This window comes from Oncorhynchus tshawytscha, linkage group LG06 (assembly GCF_018296145.1).
Source record: "Oncorhynchus tshawytscha isolate Ot180627B linkage group LG06, Otsh_v2.0, whole genome shotgun sequence".
NCBI classification, from domain to species: Eukaryota; Metazoa; Chordata; class Actinopteri; order Salmoniformes; family Salmonidae; genus Oncorhynchus; species Oncorhynchus tshawytscha.
In genome coordinates this window covers 58,370,695-58,382,002 of record NC_056434.1, presented here as the reverse complement: position 1 = coordinate 58,382,002, position 11,308 = coordinate 58,370,695, and positions in this window count along the sequence as shown.

The following is an 11,308-nucleotide window of genomic DNA, read 5'->3' as shown; positions in this document are numbered from 1 at the left end:
GGTCTCCTCTTCAACCTGAAAGACAATAGGAAGAGGGTGAAAAGCACATACAGTCCCACCAAGTTCAAAGGCCTGGAGGTGACTGGCAGGAGTAAATCTAACCTGGACGGCTATGAGCCCAGAGACACAGTGATAGATATGCCAGCTATCTTAGACATCTCTGTTCCCCAGGTGGTAGTACAGGAGGAGCCCAATGCAATAGACACTTCATTTCACCCCCATACCAACCCACAGTATAGCCCCTCATTGCAGCCAACCACTGCACACTCTGACCAACACTTGGATTACACAGACACTAGTAAACCAGAGGCCTATCAGTCCGTGAAGTTGTCTCAGACTCAAGAGGAGATGGTTAACCGTCAGGAGTACAGTGGAAACTGCAGAAACAGAGATCCGCTCACTACCAGTCAGAACGGCCAAGGTGGGATATCACAATTTATTAAATCCGATGAAATAAGTAGGACTGAGCTCCTCCAAAATGATATGTATGAGCAAGTCAGCCCCACGAAACCAGGTCTAGACAACACCCTTCCCACAGTGAGCTCACACCTACCTAGCACTAAGCCCAAACCTTACCCTAGCCCCAATTTTACCGCTAACCCACCCCCAGCAGTCCCAGACACTTACAGGATAGATGGAATCCCTCCAAACCAAACCAACACTGTAAACAGAGACGCACTAGTATCCAAACAAAGTATTGCACCCAATACAAACCAGACTACAGTAGAGAGATACACAAAGGCAGGTGGATGTGAGCACATAAGAGAGAACAAATATGGTTTGGGTGTGAATGACAGAGTTACAACAGAAGTGCCTCCATGGAAAGGGGAGATCGCTGCGCTAATAGAGAAAGACAAACAGTCTCTACCCTCACAAAGAGCAGCGACAATGAAGCAGGACCCAAACCAGAAATATGGAAATGAGTGGAATATATGTGGACAACAAGAAAAGAGAGAACAGGGGAAGCAGAATGCGTCTGATGGAAGGCTGCATCCAGCTGGTGAAGTCTTAACAGGTCAAAATATCCTTCCATATAAGGACATGCTTCCAGTTCCTGACCACACACTGGCCAATCAGGAGGAACTGTCAAACAGATTAGCTCAAAACACAGTCTGCCCTCTTAGTCAGCAGATCATCAGAGACACTGTAAAAGAGCAATACTATTCTGGGACTTTCATGGACAAGTATGGAATTGTAGATCAGTATCAAGTCAATGAGGAATCTCTCACCACCAGAGAGAAGCATCAGAACCAAAATGATCACTTGTACAGGGGTACAGGACAAGACCACAGAAAACAGAGTCTGTATTCGGAAGGTGAAAGAACATATACAGTCCATAACACCCTGACAGAAAGAGAGCAACCTGTTCAGAGAAAACCACATGCCCCATGGGTGGAAGACAACAAACTACCCAGACACGAAGGATATGTAGATAAACAACCATATGACCAGGATATACAGTGGAATTCATCATACAAGAATGAGAACAGACAATACAGAGACAATGCAGCTACAACAGCACAATGTGCAAAAGATCACAACCAGTATACCGACAGGACTGCTACAATACTGCAACAGACAAATGGAGAATTTAGTGCAATTAACAGTCACCAATATCCCAAAAGTGACCCCAATAAGATGCACACAACAGGGCTAGCTAAAGCAAAGCTAGCTAAAGCAGAACAAGCTCAAATAGAGCAAGATAAAGCAGTGTTAGCTCAATCAAAACAGGCTAAAACAGAGAAAGTGAAAGCAGAGCTAGATAAAGCAGAGCACGTTCAAGCAGGTATAGCTGAAGCAGAGTTAGCTAAAGCAGAGCTAGCTAAAGCGGAACAAGCTAAATTAGAGCAAGATAAAGCAGATCAAGTTCAAGCAGATATAGCTGAAGCAGAGTTAGCTACCGCAGAGTTAGCTAAAGCAGAACAAGCTAAATCGGAGTTAGCTCAAGCTAAACTTGCTAAAGCAGAGCAAGCTAGAGCAGAACTAGAAAAAGCAGAGAAAGCTACAACTGAGTTAGCTAAAGCAGAGCAGGCTAAAGCAGAACAAGTGAAACCAGAGATAGCTAAAGCAGAGTTGGCTAAAGCAGAACAAGCTAAATCAGTGAGCGCTAGAGCAGACAAAGCTAAAGTTGAGTTACCTAAAGCAGAACAAAACAAAGCAGAGCAAGCTAAAGCTGAACTAGCTAAAGTAGAGTTAGCAAAAGCTCAAACAGAACAAGCAAAAGCAGATCTTGCTAAAGCTAAACTAGCTAAAGCAAAGTTAGCTAAAGCTCAAGCAGAACAGTCTAAAGCAGAGAAAGTGAAATCAGAGCTAGCAAAAACAGAGTTGGCTAAAGCAGAGAAAGATAAAGAAGAGTTAGCTAAAACTCAAGGGGAACAAGCTAAAGCAGAGTTGGCTAAAGCAGAGTTAGCTAAAGCAGAATTAGCTAAAACAGAACAAACTAAAGCAGAAACTGCTAAAGCAGAGTTGGTTAAAGCAGAGTTGGCTAAAGCAGAGTTGGCTAAAGCAGAGTTAGCTAAAACGGAACAAGCTAAAGCAGAAACTGCTAAAGCAGAGTTAGCTAAAGCAGAGCTGGCAAAAGCAAAGAATGATGAACCTGCTCAGTACAGTTCATGGTCAGCCAGTGAGGACAGATACGGTATAAATGATATCCTCACTACCAGAGACTATGAACAGGTGAAGAGAGAGCGACTGAGAGAGAGAAAGCACACTGTCAACGAAGCCGTTTCAGCAGCAGACGACAAACTCACCAATCTCAACATATCTGCAAAGGCAGAGAACAAAACACTCCAACAGAAAGATGTCTCTCCCACCAGCAGGTATGAAAGGGTAGACAGGGGTGTAGATGACTACAACAGATTGAGAGAGAAATACGGGTTCAGTCATGCAGTTTCAGCTAAGGAAAACAAACAGCCCTCTAAGGATGTAGCTGCAACAGATGACAGTAAAAAGACTCCGAATAATGCACCTGCCACTAATAAACATGAGTGGGGGAATGAGGGTCAATGGGTGTACAGCGAGTCATCCAAGCAATTCAAACTGGCCAGTCAGATTGAGAGGAAGACGAAGCCTGCTGACCACACTGTAGCTATGATGAAAGACGTCCATCCGTCCTCATTCAGAGCTCTGTCACTAAAAGAGAAAGGCCAGACCAAGCAAGAGATACTGACGTCAAAACTGAAGGCCCACGCTGAAAAGGAGATCTCAGCCATCAAAGAGAAAGGTTTTGGTAAACGAGACAGACTCTTATCAAGAAACCCCACCAAGCACCAGGAACAGAGAGAGAGAGGACAGAATGGACAGGAAGTGAAGAGCGTTAAAAATGATCCATCCAGGGTTGAAAAACAAACAAACAGCCAACTCAGCGTCAGGAAGGAAGCACCTCAATCAGAACATAAAGAGCCAGCTAAAACTGAAGCATCGGCTGTCAGTGATGGTCAACAGTCAAGAGCATCACTGGAACAGGCCATAAACGGGTCAAAGGTCAGTGATGTAATTGAAAAGGAAGCGCATCAGTCAAAGAGGGAGGAAAGTGCAAATGAGGCGATTTCCGGTGACAGTTTGCAGATCATGGGGATAATGGTGTCCATAAGAGAACCCTCAGTGAATGAAGACAACGTTTTTACTCCACATCATCCCACCCCGGTAAAAGATAAGATAAACCTGGAAAAAGAGGCAATTATTTCCAATAGAAATGAACTCAGCTCAGGTCAACTTCCCAGCAACAATTCAGGCCATTTGAAACAAGAGACTCCTCCAGCCATGGCTCCCATTGCAGATGAAAGAGTTTCGGAAAATGCAGTTAAATCAATTGTAACAAGCAAAAGGGAAGACACTACATTTGCTGAACCTGTAATTACAGAAAAGACCAGAGTTAAACAGCAAAAACAGTTGCCAGAAGGGAAAGGTGAACCTAAAACAGAATGTGTTATGAGTGGGAGTAAGCAGGCTAGAAGTCCACCTGAAACCACAAGGAAAAATCCAGAGAAAAATGACAAATCTGTGAGGAACGAGAATTACTCACGGGAGATTCCTAAATCGTATGGGAGAGATCAGTCTCAGAGGGAAACTCTACTCCATGACACCTCTGCAGTTAAAGATGGACGCTCAGCAGAGGTCAAATCGGCTAAAAATAAACAGTTGGCTGAAACTCAACCTCTCCTCTTTAAACATAGCATCACCGCAAGAAACCCTAACGACTACGCAAACAACAACCATCCTCCTAATGAAAGCATCGGCAAGGCCGACCTTGCAGCAGTGGAAATGGAAAAGAGCAGTGTCATTCAAGGTGGCAAAGACATCAGTGTTCAAGATGGCCAAGTGGAGAATTTACACATAGGAAGTATTACAGTCCATGTTGTGTCATTAATAAGTGAGATTGACAACCACAAAACTACTGAAAGTCACTCAGTTACCGAACAGGTTTCTTCAGGAGCAGAGAAACCCACTGGTGACAACAATGTTCACATTGATAGTATAGCCATCCGTGTTGTGTCAGGTGTGAGTGAGAACGACAACGTGGAGACAACAGCAAGAGAGAGAGAGCATAACCCAGCACTTCCAAGTGAAAAAGTGTCGCATAAATCAGAGGTGAAACCAAGACAGAAGGCGCTGCCTACTGCCCCTACTGCCATCGCAGACTACGCCAGACTAAAGGTGATCTCTACAGAAGAAGATTCCCCTCCTAACGTGGACAGTCCAAGCAGAAAGGATGGATATTTCCCCATGATACAGACTCACCGCAGTAGATGTCCAGTCTTTACAGTTGAACAACAAGACCACCCAGTGACCGGAGGGATGTCGAGGAAGGAAGAAGTATCTGTGAAAGGACCAGAGATTCCCTCCAAACTAAACACGGAGGCTAAGATAGGAGTGTTGTCTTCCATGGAGCCGGAACAGAGAAAGAAAGGGACGTTCAGACTGAGGGAAAAAGAAAAACAGCCAATCTCATTCAATGAGGCAAAAACTACTGAGGGATTCACAGAGACACACTCTCTTAAACATGACACTGTGCCACAGCCAGAACATGCAACCACTTCAGGGTACCAACTTGGGTACCAATCTGGGATTGATTGGAACCAAAGGCTCTATCAATCCCAGAATCCTCCTCTGCCAGCTCGCGCCATACCCTCACAGGTTGACGTTAAGACCAGAAACCCCTCTTTCTCACAACAACCAACCCAACCCACCCATGTTGACATGCCTGGAAAAGACCCGTTCTCCCCTACAGAGGCAACGCAATATATGGAGAAAACACATGCAACACAGGCCTCTCTGGGAGACATATATAGCATGGAGAAGAGAGAGGAGAGGAGAGAGAGACAGAGAGAGGAGCAGAGGAAAGAGGAGGAGAGGAAGACAAGACAGAGAGAGGATGAGAGGATGGTGAGAAACAAAGAGGAGACGAAAGAGGAGGAAAGGAAGGTAAGATGGAGAGATGAGGAGAGGATGGTGATTGCGAGACAGAAAGAAGACGAGAGGAAAGAGGAAGAGAGAAGAGAGCAACAGCGACGGAGAGAGGAGAAGAAGGTGGAGGAGAAGATGGCGAGACAGAGAGAGGAAGAGAAGAAAGAGAAGGAGAGGAGAGAGCAACAGTGTCACAGAGAGGAGGAAAATAAAGAGGAGGAGGAGAGGGTGAGACAGAAAGAGGAGAAGAGGAAAGAGGAGGAGAGGAGAGAGCAACAGCGACAGAGAGAGGAGGAGAAGAAAGAGGAGGAGAGGAGGGCAAGACAGAGAGAAGAAGAGAGAATGGCGAGACAGAAAGAGGAAGAGAAGAATGAGAAGGAGAGGAGGGAGCAACAGCGACAGAGAGAGGAGGAGAAGAAAGAGGAGGAGAGGAGGGCAAGACAGAGAGAAGCAGAGAGAATGGCGAGACAGAAAGAGGAGGAGAAGAATGAGAAGGAGAGGAGAGAGCAACAGCGACAGAAAGAGGAGGAGAAGAAAGAGGAGGAGAGGAGGGCAAGACAGAGAGAAGAAGAGAGAATGGCGAGACAGAAAGAGGAAGAGAAGAATGAGAAGGAGAGGAGGGAGCAACAGCGACAGAGAGAGGAGGAGAAGAAAGAGGAGGAGAGGAGGGCAAGACGGAGAGAAGAAGAGAGAATGGCGAGACAGAAAGAGGAAGAGAGGAAAGAGGAGGAGAGGAGAGAGCAACAGCGACAGAGAGAGGAGGAGAAGAAAGAGGAGGAGAGGAGGGCAAGACAGAGAGAAGAAGAGAGAATGGCGAGACAGAAAGAGGAGAAGAAGAAAGAGAAGGAGAGGAGAGAGCAACAGCGACAGAGAGAGGAGGAGAAGAAAGAGGAGGAGAGGAGGGCAAGACGGAGAGAAGAAGAGAGAATGGCGAGACAGAAAGAGGAGAAGAGGAAAGAGGAGGAGAGGAGAGAGCAACAGCGACAGAGAGAGGAGGAGAAGAAAGAGGAGGAGAGGAGGGCAAGACAGAGAGAAGAAGAGAGAATGGCGAGACAGAAAGAGGAAGAGAAGAATGAGAAGGAGAGGAGGGAGCAACAGCGACAGAGAGAGGAGGAGAAGAAAGAGGAGGAGAGGAGGGCAAGACAGAGAGAAGAAGAGAGAATGGCGAGACAGAAAGAGGAGGAGAAGAATGAGAAGGAGAGGAGAGAGCAACAGCGACAGAGAGAGGAGGAGAAGAAAGAGGAGGAGAGGAGAGCAAGACAGAGAGAAGAAGAGAGAATGGCGAGACAGAAAGAGGAGAAGAGGAAAGAGGAGGAGAGGAGAGAGCAACAGCGACAGAGAGAGGAGGAGAAGAAAGAGGAGGAGAGGAGGGCAAGACAGAGAGAAGAAGAGAGAATGGCGAGACAGAAAGAGGAGGAGAAGAATGAGAAGGAGAGGAGAGAGCAACAGCGACAGAGAGAGGAGGAGAAGAAAGAGGAGGAGAGGAGAGCAAGACAGAGAGAAGAAGAGAGAATGGCGAGACAGAAAGAGGAGAAGAGGAAAGAGGAGGAGAGGAGGGAGCAACAGCGACAGAGAGAGGAGGAGAAGAAAGAGGAGGAGAGGAGGGCAAGACAGAGAGAAGAAGAGAGAATGGCGAGACAGAAAGAGGAGGAGAAGGAGAGGAGAGAGCAAAAGCGACAGAGAGAGGAGGAGAAGAAAGAGGAGGAGAGGAGGGCAAGACAGAGAGAAGAAGAGAGAATGGCGAGACAGAAAGAGGAGGAGAAGAATGACAAGGAGAGGAGAGAGCAACAGCGGCAGAGAGAGGAGGAGAAGGTGGTGAGACAGAAAGAGGAGGAGAAGGACAGAATAGAACAACAGCGACAGACAGAGGAGAAGAAAGAGGAGGAGAGGAGAGAGCAACAGCGACAGAGAGAGGAGGAGAAAGTGGTGAGACAGAAAGAGGAGGAGAAGGACAGAATAGAACAACAGCGACAGAAAGAGGAGAAGAATGAGGAGGAGAGGAGGGTGAGACAGAGAGAAGAGGAGAGGATAGCAAGACAGAAAGAGGAGGATCTGAAAGAGGAAGAGAGGAGAGAGCAACAGAGAAAAAAGGAGGAGAGGGCAAGACAGAGAGAAGGGGAGAGGATGGTGAGACAGAAAGAGGAGGAGAGGAAAGAGGAGAGGATGGCGAGACAGAAAGAGGAGGAGAGGAAAGAGGAGAGGATGGTGAGACAGAAAGAGGAGGAGAGGAAAGAGGAGAGGATAGGGAAACAGCGACAGATTGACGGGATGAACGAAGGGGAGATGAGGGCGAGACAGATAGAGGAGGATATTACAAATCAACAGCAACAGAGAGAGGAGAAGAAAGAGGAGAGGAAGGCGAGACAGAGAGAAGAGGAGATGATGGCGAGACAGAAAGAGGAGGAAAGGAGAGAGGAGCAGCAACGGAGAGAGGAGGAAAAGAAAGAGGAGGAGTGGATGGTAAAACAGAAAGAGGAGGAGAGGAAAGAGGAGGCGAGGAAAGAGGAGAGGAGAGAGCAATGGCGACAAAGAGATGAGGAAAAGATGGCGAGACAGAAAGAGAAAGAGAGGAAAGAGAAGGAGAGGAGAGACCCACAGCGACAGAGAGAGGAGGAGAAGACAGAGGAGAAGCAGAGGGTGAGACAGAGAGAGAAGGAGAAGATGGATGCTCTCCAGTATTACTCCATCAGCAGCCCTGAGGGTCAAACCAGACCCAGGGACATACCCCTCTTCTCACCCCAGCCCTCCCCACGCAGGGGGGACCTTGAGGACTGGGAGTCCTATGGTAGACCTCACCTCCCTACCTCCCCTGCCCCCCCTTCCACCCGCTCCAACACTTCCTCCCCTGCCCTTGGGGGCAAGCCCACCATGTTCAGAGTCAAAGACAACACCTTCAGAGGCTCCTCACTCACCAAGTCAGTCAAACCACTCTTCCACAAGAGCTTTGGAGAAGAGTTCAGGGTGGGATCAGCCCTCTGGAGCGGATCAGAGATGGGAGACGAGGAGCTTGAGAGGACAGGAGAGAGCATACATGAAAGGCTGAGAGAGAGCGCCGGGACTCCTGTGTATCACGACTCCGCCATCTCGTCACACCGACTCCCCCGCATCCGAGAGACTCAGCCCTCGAAAGAGTTCACCGCCCCCTCGGAGACCACCTACACATACCCTTACTCCAGGTTCCTATCCAGGAGGAATGTGGCTCTGGACGACGATGACTCTCGCTCGATGATCAGCAACATGTCTGGGGATGTTGAGAGTTATGCCACCAGTGTAGCCGACCTGTCTGACTCTGAGTTCGCCAGCAGGGGGGGCTATGGCAGGCCAGATTCAGCCTGTAGTTTTATCAGCGACGTAGGACGGCCACTGGGGAAGCCCCCGACGGTTCCTCCTAAGAGTGAGAAAGCTCTACGGAGAGCCAAGAGGCTCACAACCCGCAGGATAAAGAAAGAGTCGAAGACTGAGACAGACAGCACTGCTGACCTAGTGGAGAAACCGGTCCATGCGGTCGCTAGTGTCCCCTCCTCACCCTCAGAGCTTCGATCCTCCAACCGTCACGCTCGTGCCTCCCCCCATTTCGCTGCCCCTATCTCCCTGCCCCTTGCCCCAACTCACATCTCCAGTGTCCCCTGTTCTCCAACTGATGTAGGATCCGCTCATCACCCATCCTTCCATGCCTCCCCCCACGCCAAAGCCCCTGCCTCCCTTCCCCTCGCCTCACCCCATGCCTCACCCCCTGTCTCCCACCCCGAGTCACAACGCAAGTGGCCAGTGTGCCCTCCTCCCCCAACCACCACCACCATGCTCCCCCAGACACCTTGTCTCACCCCTGGCCTCCCCCTCACCTCCCACCTGAATGTCCCTCAGTACCACGTCGACCCCTACTACCCTTCCCCACCCTCCCTCAACCTCCCCCAGCACTTCACCCAAGGTTTAACCCAGAAGAAGGTTCTACAGGACCCGGGGTCTGGTCAGTACTTTGTGGTGGACATGCCTGTCCAGGTGAAGACCAAGACCTTCTTTGACCCAGAGACAAGGAAGTACGTCCAACTGAATGTCCGTCAGCCAGGCCAGGGAGGCTCTCTGTCTCAGCCCCAGCCACAGTGTTATCCCCAGTCCCTTCCCGAAGACTCATACACCCAGCCCCAACCCCAAACATATCCCCCATACACCCAGCCCCAGGCTCCTCCAGCCAGCCGGCCCTATGTGCTCTACCAGGGTTACCCCCAGAGATACCAGCCCATGCCCGTATCATCCCTGCCCACTCACAGGTCTCTCTCTGGAATGTCTGCCTTGGTGTCTCCCACCCAGGACCCACAGCCCACAGAGGAGAGTCAGGGTTGGGCAGAGGAGGGAGAGAGGCAGGGAGAGGGCTGGAGCAGCCAGTGTTACGAAGGAGAGGAGGAGATAATTGAGAGAGACACATATGGACAGAGCTACAGCCAAGAGCAGACACCTTACATGGATACAGCTCATGACACACACACTGTCCATGACACACACGCTGCGTACGACACACACAACCAGCTGGACAAAGGCGCAGTGGACGGTGATGATACTAACTCCGCCCCCCACCGTGATATCATCACCATGAGCGAGCTGGAGGACTTTGCTATGGATTCTGGTGACTGGTGACACTGATTGACAGCTTTTGTTTCACAAGTCCTGTTAGGGTCGTGTTCATTAGGCACCAAACAGAAGGAAATGGACTGAAATTGACTTTTTCGGTTACGTGCCCTGATAATGAACACAGCCCTGGTCTCTCTAGAGCAGCGGTTCAAGCATCAAAGAGACTTATAAAGGCTGAATAGCATTTCATGTAATTGAATAAACAGCTTAGCTTTAAAGAGTTTGATTGCATTTACATGCACAAATACAGATTTCACAAAAGCCCAATACATAGTTATAAGAACAAATCGAATGAAAAAATCCACATGCTTCGTAGACAACAGGTGTAGACTAACAGTGAAATGCTTACTTTACGGGTCCTTTTCCAACAATGCAGAGTTAAAGATTGGATACTAAATCAAATAAAATAATTGTCTGGCCATAAATAAATAGAATAAACTTGGCAACCGGATAGATGATAGACAGTAGCCGCAGTATGTGTGTGTGTGCGTGTGAGTGTGTGTTGCGGTGCGAGTGAAGCGATGTGGCTTTATATGTGACTTATTTAAGATCTTTGTCTGCTGAAATGGACTATTTTGTTTTGTTTTCTTTCGAAGATTATCCCTCTTCTGAGACATTTTGTAAAGCTTGCTGTTACATTGCTGATGTTGATCTTTTTGTCGTTTTGTGGTGGAATTATGAATTAGATTAAAGGCTATTTATTATTAACTGTTTCACAGAAATGTTTACCATTCCATATTTTGAATGTGATATGCTGTCTAGGATATTCTCGTGGTGCATTTGATCAATATGTCATGGTCACCTAGAACGTTTACTAATATCAGTGAATAGTGAATAAGAATACAACACAATAGATATCTACAGTATTTAACCGTTTTCGAGGCTGATAGTACTTCTAGGGATGCAGTTGAACAGGTTGTAGAAACTGAAGTTCTCATTAGCTACATCTGTTACCAGTGTAAACATCAAATGGATTGGATCATTATTTAGACCTCAGTTTGGTTGGTGTGCATGAAATATTGTCAAACAATGTGGTGACGCTTCTGCAACAAGGTCTCATTAGAATACGTCAGAATAGTGGCATATGGGGAATTGAACCATTATACTGTATGTCACCTAAACTGAAAGGTCTATGCAAAGTGAACACGAAAACTTGTATTTATGCAAATATGCAGCCACATTGTGTAGATGTGAACACTGATTTCAATATGAACGTTTAGCAGATTTGATTTCAATAAATAGATCCACATTTCTGAAGTGAGAAATGTGTACAGGG